The sequence below is a fragment of the Pelophylax lessonae genome (assembly GCF_965119305.1).
Source record: "Pelophylax lessonae genome assembly, chromosome: 6".
NCBI classification, from domain to species: domain Eukaryota; kingdom Metazoa; phylum Chordata; class Amphibia; order Anura; family Ranidae; genus Pelophylax; species Pelophylax lessonae.
In genome coordinates, this window is record NC_138773.1 from 148,365,806 (window position 1) to 148,392,303 (window position 26,498).

At 46.7% G+C, this 26,498-nt stretch overlaps 2 protein-coding genes across 4 annotated transcripts in view; one reads left to right on the forward strand and one right to left on the reverse strand.

Moving 5' to 3' along the window:
* EMP2 (epithelial membrane protein 2) overlaps positions 1–26,498 on the forward strand; it is a 594,685-nt gene that overhangs the window by 325,100 nt on the left and 243,087 nt on the right. The window contains exon 5 of one of the 2 annotated variants that reach the window (XM_082260706.1): positions 15,908–15,918. The exons of the other annotated variant lie outside the window; for it this stretch is intronic. The gene's annotated coding sequence lies outside the window, so the exon portion shown is untranslated. Of the gene's footprint in view, positions 1–15,907; positions 15,919–26,498 lie in introns of those variants that run through there. 2 annotated transcript variants of the gene reach the window in all.
* Positions 1–26,498, reverse strand: part of ATF7IP2 (activating transcription factor 7 interacting protein 2) — a 564,057-nt gene that overhangs the window by 100,586 nt on the left and 436,973 nt on the right. The window lies entirely within an intron of this gene.

Below are 26,498 nucleotides of genomic sequence, written 5' to 3' on the forward strand. Positions count from 1 at the left end.
GAAGGACAGACAGTGTAATCTGTGACAAAGACCGTGTGTGCCGAACAGTCTGTTGTTTGCCGGGCGCTCGGGTTCGGCACATTGCGGATCGGGTGGACAGATTATTGGGTGGGGCTGGGGAAGACCCAGCTGTCATGGTAAACATGGGTACCAATGACATAGGCAGAGGAAGATGGAGAGTCCTAAACGATTTCAGGGACTTAGGCGCTAAGTTGAGGAGTAGGACCTCCAAGGTAGTATTTTCCAAAATACTACCTGTACCTCGAGCCACACCAGAGAGGCAGCGGGAGATTAGGGAAGTTAACGAGTGGCTGAGGAGCTGGTGTAGTAAGGAGGGTTTCGGGTTCCTGGAGAACTGGGCCACCGGCTCTTTAGTAGGGACGGATTGCACCTAAATGGGGAGGGTGCAGCCGTACAGGGTGCGAGGATGGCCAAAAAGTTAGAGGGGCTTTTAAACTAGGTGATGGGGGGGAGGGTACAGATGTAGAATTAGCCAGGGGAAAGCAAGTTGCAGAGGGCAGAAATGGGGGCATTAGCGGTAGGGTGTTCGGAGCTCCTATACCCAGGGTGGGTATGGGGAAAAATCAAGAGAGCAGCCTAAAAACATCAAATGAGGATAGGTGTAACCAGTCAAAATTAAGAGGTTTGTATACCAATGCCAGAAGCCTGGCCAACAAGATGGAAAAGCTAGAGCTGCTGATGTATAAGGACTTAGATTTTGTGGGGATAACTGAGACTTGGTTCGACAGCTCCCATGACTGGATGGCGACCATTCAGGGGTATTCCCTTTATCGCAGAGATAGAGAAGGTAAAAAAGGGGGAGAGGTATGTCTGTATATTAAGAACAGTATACAGATAAATATGAGGGATGATATTAATAATGGAGCGAAGGACGAGGCAGAATCCCTATGGGTAGAGCTTCAAAGGGAAGGCACGGTGGGGAAGGTAATATTGGGCGTATGCTATAGGCCCCCCAACCTGAGGGAGGAGGGGGATGCGGACCTCATTTTACAGATAGGATTGGCAGCAAGGATGGGAAATGTCATTATAAAGGGGGACTTTAATTATCCAGATATAGACTGGGCAGAAGGAACCGCACACTCAGCCAAGGCTAGGCAGTTCCTAAATATTTTGCAGGACAATTTCATGGGTCAGATGGTGAATGCACCGACAAGAAACAATGCGGTACTTGACCTACTGATTACCAACAATACAGACCTGCTCACGGATATAGAAATACGGGGCAACTTAGGAAACAGTGACCATAGGTCAATAAGTTTCAGTATTAATTACAGTTATAGGAAGCAGAGGGGTAATATAAGGACGCTGAATTTCAAAAGAGCCAATTTCCCAAAACTGCGCTCGCTGCTAGAAAATATCAAATGGGATAGAACCCTGGGAACAAAGAACACGGAGGAAAAATGGGAGTGCTTCAAGAGCATACTTAACAAGGGGGTTGGCCAGTGCATTCCAAAGGGAAATAAATTTAAAAGAGCAAAACTAAACCCTGGGTGGCTAAACTCCGACATAAAAATGCATATTAGTGCTAAAGGAAAGGCTTTCAAAAAATACAAGGCTGAGGGGTCATTGGCAGCATTTAAGCATTACAAAGAGTGTAATAAGAAATGTAAAGATGAAATCAGGGCGGCTAAAATAGAACACGAGAGACATATAGCGGAGGAGAGTAAAAAGAACCCCAAGAAGTTCTTTAACTACATAAACAGTAAGAAAGCGAGGTCAGAACACATTGGCCCCATAAAAGATGACAAAGGAAATATGGTCACTGAGGACAGGGAAAAGGCGGAAGTGTTAAATAATTTCTTCTCTTCGGTCTTCACAAAAGAATCGGGGGGCTACACGAACCCAGCTTGTAAGGCCAAACTAAACAACACACCTCAGGAAGTGCCGCCATGGCTAACAGAAGATAGACTTAAAACTAAACTAGAGAAACTTAACATAAATAAATCACCGGGACCGGATGGCTTGCACCCGAGGGTTCTTAAAGAGCTCAGCCAGGTGATTGCCAGACCATTATTCTTGATCTTTAAGGATAGTTTACAGACGGGTATGGTGCCAGCCGATTGGAAAAAGGCCAACGTACTACCAATATTTAAAAAGGGGCCGAGGTGTATCCCGGGTAACTATAGACCTGTCAGCCTAACATCTGTAGTCTGCAAGATTTTGGAGGGGATGTTAAGGGACCACATACAAGACTTTAGTAATGAAAACAGTATTATTAGTAGTAATCAGCATGGATTTATGAAAAATCGTTCTTGCCAAACCAATCTACTTACCTTCTACGATGAAGTGAGCTGCCACCTAGATAAAGGTAAGCCTGTGGATGTGGTGTATCTGGACTTTGCAAAGGCCTTTGACACCGTTCCCCACAAACGCTTACTGTACAAACTAAGGAAGGTAGGTATGGACCATAAGGTGAGTACCTGGATAGAGAACTGGCTCAAGGGGAGAGTCCAGAGGGTGATGATTAACGGGGAGTACTCGGACTGGGCGGGGGTGGAAAGTGGGGTCCCCCAGGGTTCGGTCCTGGGACCAATCCTGTTTAATTTATTCATAAATGATCTAGAGGAGGGGATATCTAGTACAATCTCAGTATTTGCGGATGATACTAAACTAAGCATGCCAATATCTTTTATGCAGGATGTGGAAACCTTACAAGCGGACCTGAACAAAATAACGGGGTGGGCAACTACATGGCAGATGAGGTTTAATGTTGAAAAATGTAAAGTAATGCACTTGGGGGCCAGAAACCAGAAAGCAAGCTACTCAATAGGGGGGAACCTCTGGGGGAGTCTAGGATGGAAAAATACTTGGGGGTACTAGTAGACAACAGGCTTGGCAGTGGCATGCAATGCCAAGCCGCTGCAAGCAAAGCCAACAGAATACTGGGATGTATAAAAAAGGGGATTCACTCCAGAAATAAAGAGATTATTCTCCCGCTCTACAAGACTCTGGTCCGGCCACATCTGGAGTATGCTGTCCAGTTCTGGGCACCGGTCCTCAGGAAGGATGTGCTGGAAATTGGAAAGAGTCCAGAGAAGGGCAACAAAAATAATTAGGGGAATGGAGGACATCAGTTATGAGGAAAGACTACAAGCACTGAACCTATTCTCTCTGGAGAAGAGACGATTGAGGGGGGATATGATATCAATGTACAAATACTGTACTGGCGACCCTAGCATAAGGAACAAACTATTCAGAGTAAGGAAATACAATAAGACACGTGGCCACTCACTAAAACTAGAGGAAAGGCGGTTTAACCTTAAAATGCGTAAGGGGTTCTTCACTGTAAGAGTGGTAAGGATGTGGAATTCTCTTCCACAAGCAGTCGTATCAGCAGGGAGCATTGATAGTTTCAAAAAACTATTAGATGGACACCTTAAAGACCACAACATACAGGGGTATACAATGTATGGTTAAAAGCAAACACACACACACACACATCATAGGTTGAACTGGATGGACTGATGTCTTTTTTCAACCTCACTAACTATGTAACTATGTAAGTAACGCAAACAAAAATTGGTCACAAACAGCACATTCAAATTCAAATGCACACATAAAACATAATTATAGAATCAAAAAAATGACATAGTCCATCATATAATGATGCCTTGGGAAGACAGTCTATAAGACGAGTATAGATGACATAACACACTCCAAAGGCAGAGGTAAAGGTATCCCAGTGTACATTTGTAAAAACACCTCACAATGAGGTGGAGGAAGTGGCAGCAGGTCCAGCTGATTCTCTGGGTGTTCCAAACTTATGTATTTGCCTTATCCATGAGAGTGGGTAGGCATTTATTTCTGGTGAGTTGCCATTTCACTTGGAGTGATCTGCACATTGGTGGAGGGTTGTGAGGTGTTTTTACAACTGTACACTGGGATACCTTTACCTCTGCCTTTGGAGTGTTACGTCATCTATACTCACTCGTCTTATAGAGTATCTTCCCAAGGCATCAATATATGATGGACTATGTCATTTTTTGATTCTATAATTATGTTTTATTTGTGCAGTTGAATTTGAATGTGCTGTTTATGACCAATTTTTGTTTGCGCTACTGATTCCCTATTTGTTCTATGAGGATAAGTTGGTGATCCCTTTAATAATACTGCAGAAAAGGTTTATTTGTAACTCCCTAGTGGACACTTTGGCATCTACACAGCGCATGTTTTCCCCCCACTCTCGCTTTCTCTTTTAAACCCTTTGACGTTGGCCGCACACATATACACGGCCGCTCGGTGGGTGGGCCTTCATGCGGTACGACCTTACATATGCGGCCCTGTAAAACAACTTACGGAGCGCGCTCCCAACACGGTAACCGGAGGGTTAAAAGCTCCCTATGCAAACTCGCAAATCAGAGTTTTCTGATCATGTGACTGCCAATCACAGTGGTCACATGACCCAAATGCCCGCCTCCTGGCTTTTAGAACTCTTAAAGGGCCGAGAAGCAATCAGTGTGAAGAGGTTAGGATTGTGCCTCTTTTCCTACTCTAATGTTATTACTGACAGTCATACTAGTTAGTTGGGTTCTACTATGCCCACAACGCTCTGGGTATAGAGTGCTCCACCTAAAAATGGCATCCAGCATACCTTTGGCTTGGCATGTATGCAAAGATATCCTGGCTTCACAAGTAAGCAAGGCTCTGTATATGAACGCAGATGGCTGTTCAGTTGCACCGAGGGAGTTTTACTATCACAGTCATAGACCTGCACTTCCCAATTCCTGTTTCTTGCTGGTCTAGGGAGTTTACTTGCATCACACCTTACATAGTTACATGAAAAAAAAAAAAAGGACACAAAAGACCATCTAGCATCCACCCCTATGTACGAAAAATAATATTGCTACTGCTGAATTTCATAATCTATATTTGGCTTGCTTTGCAAGGGAGACCCCAAAATTCCATAGTCTCACAAAGTTCTAGATTTAGACTTGCGATTGAACCGCATTTTTAAAGCCCCCACCCCCGTTAAGCTGCAAAGGCAGCAGACAGGGGTGTTCAAATGCCGTGGTTGCATTGTTTGCTTTACACCTGGGACAAAAATATTTCTTCTGTCACATTCAGCAGGTAGTAAGCCTGCTGAGAGTGACCCATGCAAGCAAAAAGGAACACACTGCAAACACCCAGCAATGCACACTTGTGCCGTGTTGGTTCAGCATTTATGGGATAAACTGGTAATGAGGAGGCAGTATATAGCAATCTGAACGCAAATCACTTTTAAGAAGCTTGGCAGTTTAAATGCATGTCTAGAATTAGCTTAAAAGGCTTAAAAAGAGCTATAGGTATAAAAAATAAATAACCATATTTTATGCTCCCATCAAAGTAACAGAAAAGATTAGACACGTGGCAATTACTACTTTCCCTCATAATACTCAGAGAGAAAAGACAATGGGTGTTTCACTAACTGGATGACAACCTCCTAACAACACAGGAAGGAAACTCTCCAGTCTCAAAGCACTGTTAATTAAAAGCTTTGAGTGGCTGGTAAATGGGGAGAAAAGCCAGTTGATGCATTGTGTTCTACAATTTTATCAAGAAGTAAAAAAATTACGGCCATAAAGATGCACCAGGAAATAAAAAACTGGATTTTTGTAGGAAATTATCGTAAAATCCTTTTCTCTGAAATTGATCGACACACACCGCTCCATCACTTCAGAGACTATAGGGTTATGCTCCTCCAATCAGGAATAGGCACTAGGCAGGAAAAAGGCTTAACCACACCTAAGGGAGCCTGACCCTTCAGTGAATAAGCCTGAACTACAGTCTGCCTGATCCATCTGGATATGGTCGCCGCAGACGCAGCCAATCCCTTATGAGGTCCTTCGTTAAGGATAAAAAGAGCGTCTGATTTTCTAAAAGACTCAGTGGTCTCCAGATAAACCCTAATCGCCCGAACCACATCCAAAGAGTGCAATGCAAATTCCTTAGAATAAAAAATTGGGGATATTGCTGCGCTAAAAATGATCAGCATAGGATATGCTTACAATCAAAGTGAAAAATCACAAAGAACTGTAAATACACAAAATACATAAAATACTAGAAAAGGTCGCAATGACCATATACATCATATACAGCTGCCAACACCTGATCCTATATTAGAGTATAAGGTCAAATAGCATGTAACAAAATATGGTGTAGCGCTAGTATAATAATTCTTTGAACTCAACAGTCCATATGAACAATAAACACAGATAGTTGGAAGGATAGGTCCGTCAAAAGAAAGGAGGAAGGAAGTGCTCCCCGAATCTCGTATCAAACTTTCACCATCCTGAAATCCAGTGTATGGAGACCGCCACCAAATAGAAAAAATGGCCCCTTACCGCAACGCAATGATCCCCACCACAGAGATCATTGACCGCTTGTATTGGAAATCAGATAGACCAAGTAGATGACAGTCCAGCTCACTAGGAAGATTTCAATGGCTCCACTCGATGTGAGTACATGAATAAAAAGAAGGGCCAACTCCCATGGTGAAGTACCGTCACACATTTATTTAGACCAAAAAATAGGTGGCAACTCACATTTAGATGGAGATATTACAGCATATATCTCGAGGGAGCAATCCTAGGACCTGGTTCCTAACCAAGAAGATGGCCGCCGCGTCCCCTCGTGTATCTCAGCGTGGCGTGCCACAGGCTCCTCCTACGCATTTCGTCAGCCAATTGACGTCGTCAGGGGGTGTGGCCTGCGGTGAGCCATCAATATTTATATGCTGAGCGAGGCGGAAGGGGCGGGATAACTAGTCAACGACCTGAATCACAGGAGTTGCGCAGTTGCGCTCCAACAACCGGATATGACGGATCGGACTGGACATGATCCGGAACAGGAAGCCAGTACATTACATGCCAGCATCCCTGATACCGGAATCAACACGGTCAGAAGCCGGAAGCCAGCAATTTGCGTACCAGCACCCCGGAAATCGAACCGTTATTAACAACATGTCAATTAGAAATTAATTAATTGCACGTATAGGGACTCCAAGGTCGCTGATGACCAGCGCATCTCGATAGTCCCATATAAGTGAGATCTCGATCCATATTGCAGGACCAAAGATTTTAATACTGTCTCACCGAAAGGACACTCATGGTCCTAGAGTGCATAAGTACACTTAGATGACACTACCACTTAGGACACACAAGAGGATACAGCGCCATCCCCCGGTCGGAAACAGGTCTCAATGAATAACTCCTCTCACAAATGCGAAATTACAACCACATTAATAAAACATATACAATAAAGATAAAAATATAATTAAAAATGCATATCCTATATTGCAAGAGATATAATAAAACCCCATAGTAAATTAATAAATTCATAAAACTTAGGGCAAAAGAAATTTCTTAAAAATATGGAGCATAACGGCAAACATAAGACATATTGGGACATCAAATAGCCACTCCATTCAAGCGTTGTTAATGAAGGAATTGATGTCCCAATCTATGTTTAACCCGTGGGGGGCATATGTTTTTAACCGGTATATCCAGCTGGTCTCCAACTGGGAGACCCCCCTGGTACGGTTACTGCCCCTCCAGCTCCCTGAAAACGTATCTATGCCGAGGAAGACCGTGCCCTTTGGGTCCCCTCCATGGCAAAGATCATAGTGCCGTGAGACACTATGTTTCAGGAACAGTTTAAAAATGTTTGCTACATGCTCCTGTAACCGTACATGTAACTTACGAATTGTACGGCCCACATATTCAAGGCCACAGGGGCAACGCAACAAATAGACAACATGTCTGGTGGTACAAGTAATGAACGGCTTAATCCTAAAACTTTGTTGGGTGGCATTGGAGGTAAACGACTCAACCCGCCTCTCATTGCAAGCATTGATCTTACAGATGGCACAGCGTCTACATCGGTAAAACCCCCCTCTCTGCTGGAAAAACGAGACGGTGGTAGGCGCATCCAGAATGTTAGGGGCCACTTGTAGCCTCAATGGAGGCACCCCCCTAAAGATGATCTTGGGGGCCGCCGGCAGCACCGGCTCCAACAGACTATCACTTTTCAGGATATGCCAGTGTTTGCGAATTATTTTCTTAACTGAAAAGTGCTGGATCGAGTACGAGGAGAAAAAGGCATGTTCAAAATCTCTATTCTCCCCCCGTATCCTCGGTTGTAGGAGGTCGTCCCTATTCCGGCTATCTGCTTGCACTAGGGCCTTTTCCAGCTCCTCTTTATTATAGCCTTTTTCAAAAAATTTGGATGTAAGGACACAGGCCTCCTGCAGAAAATTGGATCTGTTAGAACAGTTCCTTTTAAGTCTGAGGAACTGACTGACAGGAACGGATTTAAGCCACGCCACATGGTGGCAGCTGGATGGGTCAATAAATCCGTTCCTGTCAGTCTCTTTGAAAAACGTGGAGGTTTCCAGGGCACCGCCCACTACCTTGATTTTGAGGTCCAAAAAATGGATCTCAGATCTACTACTTTCGTGGGTGAGTCTGATGCCCCTGTCATTATCATTGAGCATCGAGATAAATGAGTCGAGAGACTCCAAATCTCCATCCCACAAGAGGAGGATGTCATCGATGTACCTCCGCCAGAGGACAACCTCTGGCATTGGAACGTCACCGATGACATCCTCCTCCCACTTCGCCATGAATAAGTTGGCCATACTTGGCGCGAACTTGGCGCCCATGGCCACACCCTTATTTTGCCTGTAGTACGTGCCCCCAAACCAAAAGAAGTTGTGGGCCATGGCGTAGTCCAACAGGGTCAAGATGAATCGACTCTGGAAACCCAGCATAGTACTATGTCCCAAAAAGTACTCGACAGCTTCCCTTCCATGCTGATGCGAAATCACCGTGTAGAGTGACGAGACATCAGCAGTGGCTAGGATATAACTGTCTTTCCACTCTATGTCTTTCAAAAGATTGATCACTTGCATAGAGTCCCTCAGAAATGAGGGGGTTTTTGTCACCAAGGGTTGCAGAAAGAAATCGATGTATTTCCCCACCCGGGAGGTAACCGAATCAATGCCACTAATGATCGGCCTCCCGGGTGGGTTCACCGCATCCTTATGCACCTTGGGCAAATAGTACATGATTGGAACCCTAGGGGCAAATGGTACCAAAAAGGTTTTCTCCTTTTTGGTAAGGAGTTTCCGATCAAACCCCTCCACCAATGCTAAAAGCTCGTTCTTGTAGGCAACCGTAGGGTTGCCTCTGAGGGGCACATAGGTGTCACGATCGGACAACAACCTGTCCATCTCTCTATTATAGGCAGAGGTGTCCAGAATAACTATCCCTCCCCCCTTATCAGCTGGTCTGACAACAATATCACTACGCTCTTTTAGGGAGCGCATCCCTCGTTTAAACATAGCTGTTTGGTGCACGTTTTTGAGACTCAGCTTGTCAAGGTCCTTGGCCACTAAATCCCGAAACACCGTCAAGGTAGGGGCCAAAGGACCAGGAGGATTGAACAGCGAGGCATTTGCAAATGAAGTGGATTTCACACCCATATTATACTCCATCCTGGAAACCGTCGGGTTCCCCAGAAAATGTCTCTTAACACTCATTTTGCGCACATATTTCTGCAGATCTATGAATGTGTCAAATTTGTTGAGAGGTCGGGGAGGGGCATATTTTAGACCATGATTCAGTACATGTTTCTCCTCAACCGAAAGGGAGGCGGTGCTAAGATTAAACAGACCCTGGTCTCTCAATGCCGACTCCTTTTTGAAACGCGTAGGAGGAGCCTGCGGCACGCCACACTGAGATACACGAGGGGACGCGGCAGCCATCTTCTTGGTTAGGAACCAGGTCCTAGGATTGCTCCCTCGAGATATATGCTGTAATATCTCCATCTAAATGTGAGTTGCCACCTATTTTTTGGTCTAAATAAATGTGTGACGGTACTTCACCATGGGAGTTGGCCCTTCTTTTTATTCATGTACTCACATCGAGTGGAGCCATTGAAATCTTCCTAGTGAGCTGGACTGTCATCTACTTGGTCTATCTGATTTCCAATACAAGCGGTCAATGATCTCTGTGGTGGGGATCATTGCGTTGCGGTAAGGGGCCATTTTTTCTATTTGGTGGCGGTCTCCATACACTGGATTTCAGGATGGTGAAAGTTTGATACGAGATTCGGGGAGCACTTCCTTCCTCCTTTCTTTTGACGGACCTATCCTTCCAACTATCTGTGTTTATTGTTCATATGGACTGTTGAGTTCAAAGAATTATTATACTAGCGCTACACCATATTTTGTTAAATTCCTTAGAATGTTTGGGCTTAGAGCAGAGAAGGCAACACAATGTCTTCATTCAGATGAAAATCAGAAACAACCTTAGGAAGAGACGACAGATTAGGTTGAAGTACCACTTTATCTCTGTGTATCACCAGATAAGGTGAGTGGCAGGACAACGTCGCCAGTTCAGATACTCTGCGAGCGGAAGCGATAGCCACCAAGAAGGCAACCTTTTGGGACAACGAAAGCAAAGAAATCTCCCAAATGTTCTCAAAAGGAGGCTTTTGAAGAACAGATAAAACCAAAATGAGATCCACGGCGGTAGCGGGGACCTTCTCGGAGGAGCCATATGGCGCACTCCCTGTATAAAGGTACAAACCAAAGCATGTGTAGCTAACGGGCGTTGGAAATATATAGCCATAGCCCACAGTTGGCCTTTGATAGTGCCCAAAGCCAACCGCTGTTCAACTCCTTTCTGCAGAAAGGCCAAAACCCTAGCGATCGAAAACAAACGAGGGTGCACCTTCAGTGATTCACACCACGAAATATACAATTTCCAAGTACGATGATATATCTTCCTGGAGGTCGACTTCCTAGCCTTCAATAGCGTAGAAATCCGAGTCTGAAAGACCTCTATCTCTCAACACCTGGCTTTCAAACAGCCATGCCATTAAAGCCAGCGACTGTAAAGCAGGATGGAAGATCGGACCTTAAAAAAGCAGATCTTCCCTGAGAGGAAGTCTCCAAGGAGCATTGGCGACCAGACTTACTAGGTCTGCGTACCAAGACCGGCGAGGCCAGTCCAGAGCCACCAGAATGACCGGAATGCTTTCCACCTCTATCCTGCGCCGAAGCTTTAGCAGGAGTTTCAAGGGAGGAGAGGCATAAATTAGCTGATACAGACCCCAAGGAACCACCAGAGCGACTGTGGCGTCGGCCAGAGGATCTCGAGACCTGGCTACGAATCTCTGAACCTTCTTGCTGAAGTGAGAAGCAAACAGATCAACCACGGGAGTCCCTCACCAAACACACAGGAGATGAAACCCCTCCGGGTGCAGGGACCACCCCCCTTGATCCAACACCTGAGGACTCAGGTAATCCACTTGCAAGTTCTCCACACCTGGAATGTGTACAGCAGAGAGGGCAGGAATAAAACTTTTTCCGCCCAGGCCAGAATCTCAGCCACCTCCTTGGCCGCCAAGACACTCTTGGTGCCCCCCTAGTGACTGATGTAAGCAACAGCCGTGGCGTTGTCTGATTGAATCCGAACCGGACAATCTTGCAGACGAGTCGTTCAATGGCCCAGACAAAGCCTTATTGCTCTGAGCTCTAAAACTTTTATCGGTAGTTTTGACTCTTCCATTGTCCAGGTAGTGTTGGAGACTGAATCCATCATGACAGAGCAGACTTTGTGTTGTGGCTTAACCGAATCAAAGAGTCCAAGGACTTTGGATCCTTATTCCATTTGACAGGAATCTCCCTTTGCAAAGGTCTGGTATGGAACTGAGCAAACGGAACTGCCTTGAAGGCTGATACCATCAGACACAAGGCCTGCACGCAAACTCGGAAAGAGGACAGATTGTTTGCCAACAACCACCAAATCGCATCCTGCTACTTTTGCAGCTTGTCCAAGAGAAGAAACGTGTACTGTCCCTTGCAGGTGCCTTAAACGGACTGGGGATACAAAGACTTTATGCAGACGAGGACTATCCACGGGGTCCGCAAAAGTTGGAAACTCTTCCACTGGTACCAGAGTCGCTTTATTCAACCTGGACACTGGGGAATCCACTTTTGGTGGTACAGTCCACCTAGTGGACAACGCCTCCACAAAGGGGCAACGTCGTGCAAAACACTTATGCACCACTAACGTGTGCTTAATGCACCGCCATTGTTCATCCACAATAGTATGAAACAATTCTGGACACGGGACCACCTTTCCCGATTTATGGAATTTGCAGGAGCCAAAAGACACCAGCGCATCCGGCACTGTGGGCTCATCAGCCAGTTTTAAAGGTTTCCAGCACTGAAACTATAAGAGCTTTCACCAAAGCGCGCTTTGGCTGATGAGGACAGGTCCTCTTCACCATCATAATGCGACGACACCGACCCCTCAGGGTGGTCTGCGTGTGCGGCGGCCATGTCTATCTCAGAGTCTGAGACCTTGCTGATGGAGGTGAGGGCGGAGGACGTTTGCGGCTGGCAGCACTAGCATTGAAAAATCTACCTTAGACATCAGATTTTGCAAAAAAGCTGCAATCTCTGGCTGTGACTGTGAACCATAAAGTCCTGCAGTCGCCCCCAGGGGGTCTGCAGATGAAATATTATCCAGGGACTTCATGGTACATGTTTTTTTTTTGTGCGGGCTCACAATCCCTGGTTATTATAAGATAATAGCTTTGTGAATGAAGAAAAACCCACATGGAACCCCAGGAAAATGTTACCAGACCACAGAGGAAACTTCCAGCATGATCTGTGCAAAAACGAAACTGACACTGACTGTATAGGGAGAGGAAGAGAAAACTCAGCCTCTATATTTTTAAATGCCATGCTGCATGCCTGTCCAGCCTATGGACCTCAGGAAAATGCCCGTTCATACTTTCTTAATGGGGAATTATAGAAAATGGCTGCCCATATGATCTAATGGGAATATAAAAATCATGATCCACAACAAAATGGCATCAGAAGGTCCCTAACCAGAAGCCCCCACAGGACAAGTCCCCCCTCAAATAAGCGCCACAACGGCTGCATTATTACCTCTCCACCCCCCAAGGTAAAAACCTGCTAGGGGTAGGGGAATGCCGAGGGGTACACAGGACTAGTCCTCAGAGGTGCCAGGGGAATCAAGGGAGCCCCCCTAAGGTGCGACTATTCCAGGGAAGGGCCCAAGTCCGCCCCGAGACTGCCAGGGGTTTTTGGGGGGACAATTTACTCACCATACCACGGTACCAGGTGGGCGTCACTCAGAAACAGATCACCTCCCACCCGGGATGGGGGTGCTGTCAGCCAAAGGGAAGCTGCGACTCAGGGTGTTCCAGGTCGAGTGTGTCCCAGCGACATAGTCCATTCGCAGGCTCGTCCCCATCCGGCGGGGCACTGTCGTGGCGAGGTCTAGTTCTGGACTATAACTTGCTCATGCTCGCTGGCCAGGCTGGGAGACCTTTATGATCTAGATTATCCAGTGAGAAACCTCAGCCGGCTGTTGCTTGTAGTTCCTCTGGATCTTGGTCCTCGGGAACTAACTAGTGAAAATAAAAAAATCATAAACTAAAAAAACTTTCCCATAATAGCTTTCCCATAATAGCTAAGACCGAAGTCACAGCAGGAAGCTAGGTCCTATTCCTTAAATGAGGCAGAAACAAACTGCTTGAGGATAGCAGAGAGTGTGTGGGGTTATGCCTGCAGGGACAGCCCCCATATGTGTTGTTAAGCCTTTTTCCTGCCTAGTGCCTATTCCTGATTGGAGGAGCATAACCCTATAGTCTCTGAAGAGATGGAGCTGCATCTGTCGATGAACGATAGAGAAATACCAATTGTATACGCTTTTTCCTTTTAACAGCTGTAGTGTGCTGCTATCAATGTACTCTCCCCCCACCGATGTAAGTCAACTTAACAGCTGAGCTGGCTTTGTTTGCAAACAAAACCATATGATCACTAAGAATGGCTGTCAAAAGTGATCATATAATCAAAGAACCATGAAGTAACACTACTGCACATCATGCTGAGCAATGGTAAGCTAAAGATGGAGTACTGGTAGGCTCCATAAACAGATCACTACAAATGGAAGAGACGCTTGCGTAGGAGCCAAACCTGTGCCGAATTCAAATGAAAATAAGACAGCAAAGAGTAGAGAACCCTGCCATTTAAGTATGCGAGGAAGGCAGGGAAGCTTGGGGAATGTGACCATGTTACAGGTTACACCCTACAAATGGGTGTAGTATGAAACCTGGTAATAAATATGAAATATGCTTTTAACAATTATTACACCCATGAGAAATGAACATTAAATTCTGAGTCCTTAGGCAGACAATTGCTCATAAGGTATGCAGGAAAGTCCTAAGTAGGTTCACGATCAACACTGAAGAGAAAATGGTTTACCATGATTTAAGCATCATTTACAGTTTATGCAAAAAAGACAAAAGGGGTGAAGTGATATAGCGTATGATATCAGGATATTATAATATATTAATTGTTAAATACCCATGAATAAGAAAAAAAAAAACATATATACACAAAAGTGCTAATTTTGAACCCATGCATCAAAGAGACAAGAACCTTCAGATACATGTAACAATCAAGTTAATCACTGATCATCATCAAGGAAACCCATGTCAAAAGATAAAACCAATGGGAAATGCACCAACTAGTACAAAAAAATCTTCAATAGAGAAAAAACTGGTTATAGGAGACACTTAAAAGGTGAAAGAAAAAAATGGATTTTTGACTTACCGTAAAATCCTTTTCTCTTAAATTCATTGACGGAAACAGTTCCTGATGCATATCAATATCAGCAGGGTTATACTGCCCCCTACAGGAGGACACTAGACAGAAAAATGTTCTGTCTACGCCTATGGGTAGTCTCGGAGGGTACACCCTCTCTCTTCCTGCATAGGATGTCAGTTTTGTTTTAAAGCAGTGTCAGAGAAGTAATACCAACCCAACCCAATTCTTTTCTGCGTCCGTAAATGAACTTAAGAGAAAAGAATTTTACGGTAAGTCAAAAATCCAGTTTTCTTTATCGTTCATTGACGGACGCAGTTCCTGATGCATATCAGTAGGGACGTCCCAAAGCAGTGCCATAAAATGAGTGGTGGGAACAGCAGAAACAAACAAGTCCCCAAGGCTTAACATAGCCAACCAGGCAACATAGGACTCCTCAGAACAGCAAGATGAAGCCCACCTGAAACAAATAGTAAACACCCTCAAGGAAGGCCAAAAAGCTATCCAAACAGCAGCCTGTAAAACCTTTGCGGCCAAAAGAGGCATCTGCAGATGACAGCACATCCACCTTATTAAATTTGGTGAACAGACTACCAGGTAGCCGCCTTGCAACCTGAAGCACAGATGCCTGTATGATGAAAAGCCCAGGAAGCACTAAGCGCCCGAGCAGAATGTGCCAAAACCGGGAAAGGTAGAACCTGACCCTTAATCAAATAAGCCTGCGCCACCGTCTGTCTGATCCGTCTGGAAAGAGTTGCAGCAGACGCAGGCAGCCCTTTCCTTGGGCCATCCGTGAGTACAGAGAGCGAATCTGACTTACAAAAAGACTCAGTAGTCGCCAAGTACACCTTGTTTACACGAACTACATCCAGAGTATGCGGTGCACATTTTTTAGGATGTTTGGGCTTAGGACACAAAGACAGTAATATAATGTCCTCGTTTTAGTGAACGCTAGAAACCACCTTTGGAAGGAAGGAAGGATCCGGACAAAGTACCACCAACATATAGGGAGAACGATAGGACAATGTGCCGGCACCCTGCGCTTAGAAGTGATAGCTATCAAGAACGCCACCTTCTGGGATAAGGTAGGCAGGGGAATCCCCCGAATACTTTCAAAAGGAGGTTTTTGAGGAAACGACAGCACCAAATCAAGGTCCCAAGGTAGTGACAGAGGTCGCACTGGAGGTACCAAGTGTCGCACCCTCTGGATGAAGTTACGCACCAGGGAACGGGCGGCCAACGCCCTTTGGAAGAAAATTGCCAAAGCCAAAACCAGACCCTTGATAGTACACTCAAGGGCAACTTTTGACCAACTCCCCGTTGAAGGAAAACCAAGATCGGGGCCACCAAGTAAGAGCGAGGGGGAGCCCAAAGAGACTCACACCACGCAAAATACGATTTCAACATACGATGATAAATCTTCCTAGAAGTCGCTTTCCTCGCTTCAAGAAGAGTGGGAATCACTGAAGCAGACAATCCCCTGTCCTTCACCATCTGGATTTCAACAGCCAAGCTGTCAAAGCCAGCGACCGTAAAGCAGGATGGAAGATTGGCCATTGAGACAGTAGATTCTCCCTGAGAGGAAGTCTCCAAGGAGCATCTGTGACTAGCCTGACCAGGTCAGCGTACCAAGCTCGGCGAGGCCAGTCCGGAGCCACAAGAATGAAAGGAATCCCTTCCGCCTTGAGCCTGCAAAGAAGTATAGGCAGCAACTTTATAGGAGGAAAGGCAGACAGCAACTGATACTGACCCCATGGTGCCACCAGTGCATCTGCCAGAGGGTCCCAGGAGCGGGCCACAAACCTCTGCACTATTCCATTGATGCAACGCCAACAGATCTACATCTGGAGTGCTCCAACGAAGGCACAATTGCTGGAACACCTCCGGAGGTAGGGACCATTCCCCTACATCCAAGCCCTGTCAACTGAGATAATCCGCCTGCCAATTTTCCACACCTGGAATGTGAACAGCAGGGAGAGGCGCTCTGCCCAACTAAAAATGCCTGTCACTTTTAAAGCTGCAAGGACCTCTTGGTGCCCCCTTGGTGAATGACATAAGCCACGGCCGTGGCATAGTCTGATTGAATGCGCACTGGACAACCTGCTGCAAAGCCGGATTGCTCTCAGCTCCAGGACATTGATCGGTAACCTGAATTCCTCCAGGGACCATACTCCCTGAGCAGAGAACATGCTAAAGACTCCTCCCCACCCGGACAGGCTTGCATCCGTGGTGACAATTGTCCAGCATAAGGGGAGGAAGGATTTCCTGCTTGGGCATCGGGGACCGAAGCCACCAAATCAAGGACTCCCTGGAAACCTGGCTCAGCTGAACACGAATGTCCAGAGAGCTTGGATTTTTGTTCCATTTGAGAATGATTTCCTGCTAGAGGATCCCTGTAAAGGATTGAGTGAAAGGGAATGCCTCGAAAGACCACACCATTAGTCTGAAGTTTCAAGAGTTTTTCCAGAGGGAGAAACACCCTGGCTGAGGACGAGTCCAAAGGCAGGCCCAGATAAGATAGTCTAGTCTCATGGAAGGGACTAGGGACAACTTCTGAAGGTTCAGAATCCACCCGAACTCCTCCAGAGTTCTCATGGTGATTTCTAAATTCGATGTCAGTAGCAGATCGTCCAGGTAACCCAGGACCGATATCCCCCGCTGTCGCAATAGCGCCAGGACAAGAGCAAACACCTTTGTGAAGACTCGAGGAGCAGAGGCAAGACCAAAGGGTAACGCCACAAACTGATAGTGATCCTCTCCCACGGCAAAACTGAGAACCCGTTGGTGTCCTGCACATAACGGGATGTGAAGGTAGGCATCTTTGCCAGGGCCATTTTTAGTTACATAGTTACATAGTTAGTGAGGTTGAAAAAAGACATCAGTCCATCCAGTTCAACCTATGATGTGTGTGTCTGTGTCCGCTTTTAACCGTACATTGTATACCCCTGTATGTTATGGTCTTTAAGGTGTCCATCTAATAGTTTTTTGAAACTATCAATGCTCCCTGCTGATACGACTGCTTGTGGAAGAGAATTCCACATCCTTACCGCTCTTACAGTGAAGAACCCCTTACGCACTTTAAGGTTAAACCGCCTTTCCTCTAGTTTTAGTGAGTGGCCACGTGTCTTATTGTATCTCCTTTCTCTGAATAGTTTGTTCCTTATGCTAGGGTCACCAGTACAGTATTTGTACATTGATATCATATCCCCCCTCAATCGTCTCTTCTCCAGAGAGAATAAGTTCAGTGCTTGCAGTCTTTCCTCATAGCTGATGTCCTCCATTCCCCTAATTATTTTTGTTGCCCTTCTCTGGACTTTCTCCAGTTCTAGCACATCTTTCCTGAGGACCGGTGCCCAGAACTGGACAGCATACTCCAGATGTGGCCGGACCAGAGTCTTGTAGAGCGGGAGAATAATCTCTTTATTTCTGGAGTGAATCCCCTTTTTTATACATCCCAGTATTCTGTTGGCTTTGCTTGCAGCGGCTTGGCATTGCATGCCACTGCCAAGCTTGTTGTCTACCAGTACCCCCAAGTCCTTTTCCATCCTAGACTCACCCAGAGGTTCCCCCCCTAGTGAGTAGCTTGCTTTCTGGTTTCTGGCCCCCAAGTGCATAACTTTACATTTTTCAACATTAAATCTCATCTGCCATGTAGTTGCCCACCCGTTATTTTGTTCAGGTCCGCTTGTAAGGTTTCCACATCCTGCATAGAAGATATTGGCATGCTTAGTTTAGTATCGTCCACAAATACTGAGATTGTACTAGATATCCCCTCCTCCAGATCATTTATGAATAAATTAAACAGGATTGGTCCCAGGACAGAACCCTGGGGGACCCCACTTTCCACACCCGCCCAATCCGAGTACTCCCCATTAATCACCACCCTCTGTACTCTCCCCTGGAGCCAGTTCTCTATCCAGGTACTCACCTTATGGTCCATACCTACCTTCTTTAGTTTGTACAGTAAGCGTTTGTGGGGAACGGTGTCAAAGGCCTTTGCAAAGTCCAGATACACCACATCCACAGGCTTTCCTTTATCTAGGTGGCAGCTCACTTCATCGTAGAAGGTTAATAGATTGGTTTGGCACGAACGATTTTTCATGAATCCATGCTGATTACTACTAATAATATAATTTTCATTACTAAAGTCTTGTATGTGGTCCCTTAACATCCCCTCCAAAATTTTGCATACTACTGAAGCTAGGCTGACCGGCCTATAGTTACCCGGGATATATCTCGGCCCCTTTTTAAATATTGGTACCACGTTGGCTTTTTTCCAATCAGCTGGCACCATACCCATCTGTAAACTATCCTTAAAGATCAAGAATAATGGTCTGGCAATCACCTGGCTGAGCCTATTAAGAACCCTCGGGTGCAAGCCATCCGGTCCCGGGGATTTATTTATGTTAAGTTTCTCTAGTTTAGCTCTAAGTCTATCTTCTGTTAGCCATGGCGGCACTTCCAGGGGTGTATTATTTAGTTCGGCCTTACAATCTGGGTTAGTGTAGCCCCCCGATTCTTTTGTGAAGACTGAAGAGAAGAAATTATTTAACACTTCCGCCTTTTCTCTGTCCTCAGTGGCCATATTTCCTTTATCATTTGGCCTTTTATGGGGCCAATGTGTTCTGGCCTCGCTTTCCTACTGTTTATATACTTAAAGAACTTCTTGGGGTTCTTTTTACTCTCCTCCGCTATAGGTCTCTCGTGTTCTATTTTAGCCGCCCTGATTTCGTTTTTACATTTCTTATTACACTCTTTGTAATGCTTAAATGCTGCCAATGACCCCTCAGCCTTGTATTTTTTGAAGGCCTTTTCTTTAGCACTAATATACATTTTTATGTTGGAGTTTAGCCACCCAGGGTTTAGTTTTGCTCTTTTAAATTTATTTCCCTTTGGAATGCACTGGCCAATTCCCCTGTTAAGTATGCTCTTGAAGCACTCCCATTTTTCCTCCGTGTTCTTTGTTCCCAGGGTTCTATCCCATTTGATATTTTCTAGCAGAGAGCGCAGTTTAGGGAAATTGGCTCTTTTGAAATTCAGTGTCCTTATATTACCCTTGTGTTTCCCATTACTGTAATTAATACTGAAACTTATTGACCTATGGTCACTGTTTCCTAAGTTGTCCCGTATTTCTATATCCGTGAGCAGGTCTGTATTGTTGGTAATCAGTAGGTCAAGTACCGCATTGTTTCTTGTCAGTGCATTCACCATCTGACCCATGAAATTGTCCTGCAAAACATTTAGGAACTGCCTAGCCTTGGCTGAGTGCGCGGTTCCTTCTGCCCAGTCTATATCTGGATAATTAAAGTCCCCCATTATAATGACATTTCCCATCCTTGCTGCCAATCCTATCTGCAACATGAGGTCCGCCTCACCCTCCTCCCTCTGGTTGGGGGGCCTATAGCATACGCCCAATATTACCTTCCCCACCATGCCTTCCCTTTGAAGCTCTACCCATAGGGATTCTGCCTCGTCCTTAGCTCCATTATTAATATCATCCCTCATATTTACCTGTATACTGTTCTTAATATACAGACATACCCCTCCCCCTTTTTTACCTTCTCTATCTCTGCGATAAAGGGAATAACCCTGAATGGTCGCCATCCAGTCATGAGAGCTGTCAAACCAAGTCTCAGTTATCCCCACAAAATCTAAGTCCTCCTCAAACATCAGCAGCTCCAGCTCTCCCATCTTGTTGGCCAGGCTTCTGGCATTGGTATACAAACCTCTTAATTTTGATCGGTTACATATATCCTCATTTGTTGTTATTAGGCTGCTCTCTTGATTTTTCCCCATACCCACCCTGGTTAGGTCCAGCCTTGTTGAACCAGATCCTGTATAGCCCCCTAGAGCATCAGCAAGCGTTCCGGGGACAGCTGTACTTTGGAACGGAAAACCTTACCGGAGAAACGGATCAAAACTCGGTCTTGTAACCGGACTGTATGACCTCCTGAATCCAGCTGTCTGGAATCCGGGCCAGCCACAGGTTCGAGAACCGGCAAGACGTCCCCCAACCCCAGATACGGACGCACCTTCAGGCTGAGTAGGCCTTGTTCACAGGTCTGGAAAAACCGGACTTACGTTTGCCAGACCAGGCTCGCTTGGAGCCACCCAAGGAAGTCTTGAAGTACTTCACCTCATCGACTGGGACATCGGGACTAAGAAACTGTTTGTGACCCGAAAAGGAGGGACCCCGTCTGCGACGAGGGTTCTTACCCTTTTTAGCCTGTGGAAGAAAAGTACTCTTCCCCCCCGTGAGACCCTTATATAATGTCATCCACGGCAGTGCCAAACAGGCGATCCCCTTGAAAAGGGAAATCCGTTAAGGCCTTCTTGGAAGTTTGCTCTGCAGACCAACACTTCAGCCAAAGTATACGCCGGATAACCACTGCCGCAACCGACAGGTGACAAAGGAGCCGTGTCTAGCACGGCATTGCAAACCATTTGCAGCCCCTGCAAAAGCTGGTCCAACAGCTCCCCTAAGGCAGGAGGGATTGGTTCCTCACCAAGGCACGGCGCGTTGGAACTCCGCCCATCAGTCAGAGTCTGCGTGACCAGGGCAATCGTAAACACTGTTCTCAGTGCAGACCCCGACAGGGATTCCTCCACTGGAATAATGGTAGCCTCATTCAGTCTGGAGACCGGTGGGTCCACCTTAGGTGGTACAGTCCACTTCTTTACCAGAGACTCCTCAAAAGGGGTAACATCTAGCAAGTCGCTTAGACACCCCAGGGGAACGTCTCGAACGGTCCCATTCTTTTATGAGCATGCAAGCAAAATAAGCTAGGAAGGGAAAAATCTTTTCCGTTCCGGATGGCATGCGAGTGCTAAACGCAACCTGTAATGAGACAAAAGTGACCAGCGCTATGGAGTTTGTGGACAATATATGTAAAATGGGTTTATATAGAGGTGTAAGCTGACAACAACCAAACCCCTAGGGGTTAAAGGTGAAATAAAATACAAGAAGGTTGATAAAGGCGCTACCTATCAATAATAAAGTGCTAGAAAGAATGGTGTCCCAAACCAATGGTGAAACCAGAAATTGTATAATATAAATATAAAGTGCACAAGTGACAAAGTTGGAACAAAAAGTTGTCTAATTATAAATATAAAGTGCACAAGTGACAAAATGACACCACTAATCTGGGGAAGGTACTCAAATCTTGTCCTAAACCAGACAATTTACCATAAGTAAATGAAGTAATATGTGCAATAAATAAATAAACAAAAACAGTGATGAATTTTATTCCAAATCAGAAATAGTATACAGTGCAGGTTCAAGTGAGGGTATGGGGCTCACTAGAGTTCCCAATAAATATATAAAAAAATGAAAATTAATAAATAATTCTTCCTGAAAGTGCTGCGTGCAAAATAGTGAAGGAACTGTTAGTAAAATATAAGTAGAAAAAAGTTCCAATGAGAATGAAAAGAGTGCATTCACCTGTGTGGCTACTAGATGCCGCACCTTGTATACGACCTGTTTGTTCGGATTGGCAATGTTGCAAAGCTGGAAAAATATCCGCGGTACCCTCCAGTCCAGATGAGCAGAGTGCGGGTTATCTATATGCTCAAGCGAAGGAGAGGAAGCCCCATGATGCAAGGTATAAGTGCAATCAATATAACAAAGACAAGTAGTGACTCACAGTGTAGGCTGCTATAGATCAGCGTGTTAGCCGGGAAGCTTCCGCGTTCCACGGCCCGAGCTCCAAAGACCGGAAAGTAAACGCAACCTGTGCCCCAGGCGCAGCCGCATCCTCCAAATTTCAAGGTGTTACGCACAGAAACAACCTGTTAGGAACGCTTCCTGAGCACACTGATGTGCTGTCATGAGTCTGCAACCTAAAGGCTTAACCCAGAGCAGACTAATTGCAATAATTGGTAAACAGGCTGCCTTATTTAAACAGCTTAGCAGCACTGCACTGTGCTGTGTTGTCTTCAGCTCTCCTGTGTTCTGAACCTGCTTCCTGTTGATTTCCTGTCTGATACCTGTTGACCTTTGGCTCGTCCCTGACTTCACTTGTTTGCTGCCTTTCCTGATCCCGGCTCGTTTTGACTACTCTTCTGGATTCTCCTTGTCGGCTCATCCACCTTCGGACCTTGACCGGTTACCCCCTGGTGGGGCGACCCTGGGGAACACGACCTGGTATCCACCTGCAACCAAATCCATCCTTACCATCAGAGGCCCTGGTGAAGACCGGTGGATGCTTAGACCCCGCACCTCAGGTTAGCCTGTGCTACTCACCTCGGGTTTCCAACCAAGCTCCGCCCACCGGCAACGGTAAGCCTTCTCTGCACGACAGGCTTCCACCTGCCTCATAACAGTACAACACAGCCATGTCGGAGCCTGCAAGAGAGGCCTCACCGTTGGAGGAAATTTGCCAGCACCTCGCAGCCCTGTTGCAAACCGTGAAGACCCTCCAGGATGGTTCACACAGCTAGAGGGACGATTACAATCCGTCACTCTCCCGGGGAACCCTCCAGTGTTATCAGCTCCGTCCACCTCTGCAGCGTCCACAGGATCTGCTCCTAGTCCCACGGTAGTGATGTTGCCACCGGAACCCTGTTTTCCGAACCCCGAAAAATTCTCCGGAGACTGGGGTAAATTCCGAGCCTTCCGTAATGCCTGCCAATTGTACTTCTCCTTGCAGCCCCGGACCTTTTCTCTGGAGGTCACCAAGGCGGGGTTTGTCGTTTCTTTGCTCCTAGGCGAGCCTCAATCCTGGGCCCATCGGCTTCTAGAGGAGAGCAGTCCCCATCTGGACTCATTATCATCATTTTTTACGGCCATGGCTCAACTTTATGATGATCCGCAACGGTCCTCCACCGCAGAAGCTGCACTTCACGTTCTCCAGCAGGGTCGCAGGCCCGTCGAGGACTACGTCACCGACTTCCGCCGCCTGAGTTCCGATACCTCCTGGAACGAGGCGGCACTGCGCTACCAGTTACACCTGGGCTTATCCGAAGGACTGAAGGATGAACTAGCCCGAGTGGGTATACCTGACACCCTGGAAGATCTGATTTCCCAGGTCATTCGGATCGACCGCCGCCTCTGGGAGCGCCGGGCAGAGCGGCCTCCACAACAGTTTCGGCCAACCTGGATACTGCCACGGGTGACTCCTCCCGACTGGACCAGTCCCTGTCTGTCCTGCTCCTACCGATGCCACTGAACCCATGCAACTCGGGATCATGCGACCAGCCCTGTCTCCAGAAGAGAGGTGTCGCCGGCAAATGGGTAACCTCTGTCTCTATTGTGGAGAAGCCAGCCATTATGTGCGTTCCTGCTCTGCAAAACTCTGCAAGTTTCGTTCTGTTCCTCCACCCAGTTATGTGGCATCGGTTACCAATACCTCTCACCTAGCTTTCCCTGTGTCATTGCAGCTCTCGGAAGGTCCCGTCCCGGTTACAGCAAACATTGATTCAGGAGCCTGCAGCTGCTTTATTGATCGCACCTTCGCTGCTCAACACGGCATACCTCTCCAGCCGAAGACCCAAGGCCTCACCATCTTTCTGGCTGACGGATCCCACATTAAATCCGGACCTGTGACCCAGGAAACCCCTCCTCTTTCCATGGTCTCCCTGTCTGGCCACAAGGAGATGATAAGTCTGGACATTATTGCATCTCCATTATTTCCCGTTATCCTGGGGTTGCCGTGGTTGCAGGCCCACAACCCGCAGATCGATTGGACCACAGGAGCCATCCAATTCCCGTCATCATATTGCAGGAACTCCTGCCTACCCATGCCGCTCCAAGCTTCCAAAGCCCTACTCTGTCTCGAGTCTGAGCCTGACCTACGCTCCGTCGTGCCCCAGGCCTACCACGACTTTCTGGATGTGTTCAGTAAACGGGGTGCCGAGACCTTGCCCCCGCATCGTCCGTATGACTGTCCCATCGAATTGCTGCCTGGGGCTGAGATTCCGTTCGGCCGGATCTATCCCTTATCTGAACGGGAACTGGACGTGCTGAAGGATTATGTGGACGAAAACCTAAAAAAAGGGTTCATCCGCCCATCCACTTCCCCAGCGGGAGCAGGCATTTTCTTTGTGGAAAAAAAAGATCACTCTCTCCGACCTTGCATTGACTACAGGGATCTAAACAAGATCACTATTAAGAACCGCTACCCCCTTCCTCTGGTTCCCGAGCTTTTTCAGAGACTCAGGTCCGCTGTCCTGTTCACAAAATTGGACCTTCGTGGGGCCTATAACCTAGTCCGCATCTGAGAGGGGGACGAGTGGAAGACGGCTTTCCGCACCCGGTTCGGACATTTTGAATATCTAGTGATGCCGTTCGGCCTCTGTGATGCTCCGGCTACGTTCCAACATTTAGTGAACATCTTCAGGGATTGGTTGGACATCTTTGTCATTGTATACCTGGATGACATTTTGATCTTTTCCGCATCCCTGGAACAACACCGCGAGCATGTCCGAAATGTTCTCAGCCGCCTCCGCCAGCATGGTCTATATGCCAAGGCTGAAAAATGCGACTTCGAGCAAAGCAGCATTTCATTTTTGGGGCTAATAATTTCCACGGAAGGAATAAAGATGGACCCCCAGAAAGTCTCTGCTATTCTGGATTGGCCTCCGCCATCTGATAAGAAAGGAGTGCAGCGCTTTGTCGGCTTTGCCAATTTTTATAGGAGGTTCAATAAGGGGATTTTCCAGCATCATCTCCCCTATCACCCAGCTCACCAAGAAAGATGTCCGTTATTCTTGGACTCCTGAGGCCCAGTCTGCTTTCATGATTTTAAAGAAGCTCTTTACATCTGCTCCTATCCTGAGCCATCCAGATCCCACCTTACCCTACCTCCTTGAGGTAGATGCCTCAGAAGTTGCTATTGGGGCAGTCATCTCCCAGAGACAGGGGGTCAAGGACCTGATGCACCCAATAGCTTTCTTTTCCCGAAAACTCTCCACGGCGGAGAGGAATTATGATGTGGGAGACTGGGAACTTTTGGCTATTAAAGCCGCCCTGGAAGAATGGCGATATCTGCTTGAGGGTGCGGGCACACCCTATTCTCATTTTCACAGACCACAAAAACCTCGAGTACCTGAGATCTGCCAAACGTCTGCGACCCCGTCAGGCACGATGGGCACTGTTCTTCTCTAGGTTTTCGTTCCACATCACCTACCGACCTGGATCCAAAAATGTCAAACCAGACGCCCTTGTCTCGGATGTTTGACAACCCTAAAGAGGTCCCAGTACCTGACACCATTCTGTCTGAAAATAACTTTCTGCTTCTTCTCACAGGTCTGAGGTCCCATCTCGAACAAGCCTCGGCTAAAATTTCTGACCCACCGGGAACTCTCCTGTCACGCAGGGATGGCTTGTTATGGGACGGGGACAAGATTTTTGTTCCGGAGGACATCCGAGTGGAAGTTCTGGGTGCCTGTCATGATCATCTTCTAGCCGGTCATATTGGCATCCAAAGAACTCTTGACCTTCTGCAGCGCACCTATTGGTGGCCCGAGATGGAAAAGAACTGCAGACACTATGTCCTTTCCTGCACCACTTGCTCCCGGAGTAAGACCGCAAGAAGCAAGGCTTGGGGGCTTCTCAGACCACTCCCAGTTCCTGACCGGCCCTGGCAGACAATCGCCATGGACTTCATCGTGGAACTGCCTCTTTCAGCAGGGTGCTCTGCCATCTTTGTGGTCGTAGACCTGCTTTCCAAGATGGCCCACTTTTTACCCCTCAAGGGTACTCCCACCGCGAAAGAGACTGCAAACATCTTTCTCAAGGAAGTAGTAAGACTACATGGTGTACCTACCAGTATCATCTCTGACAGAGGGGTATCATCTCTGACAGAGGGGTATCATCTCTGACAGAGGGGTATCATCTCTGACAGAGGGGTAT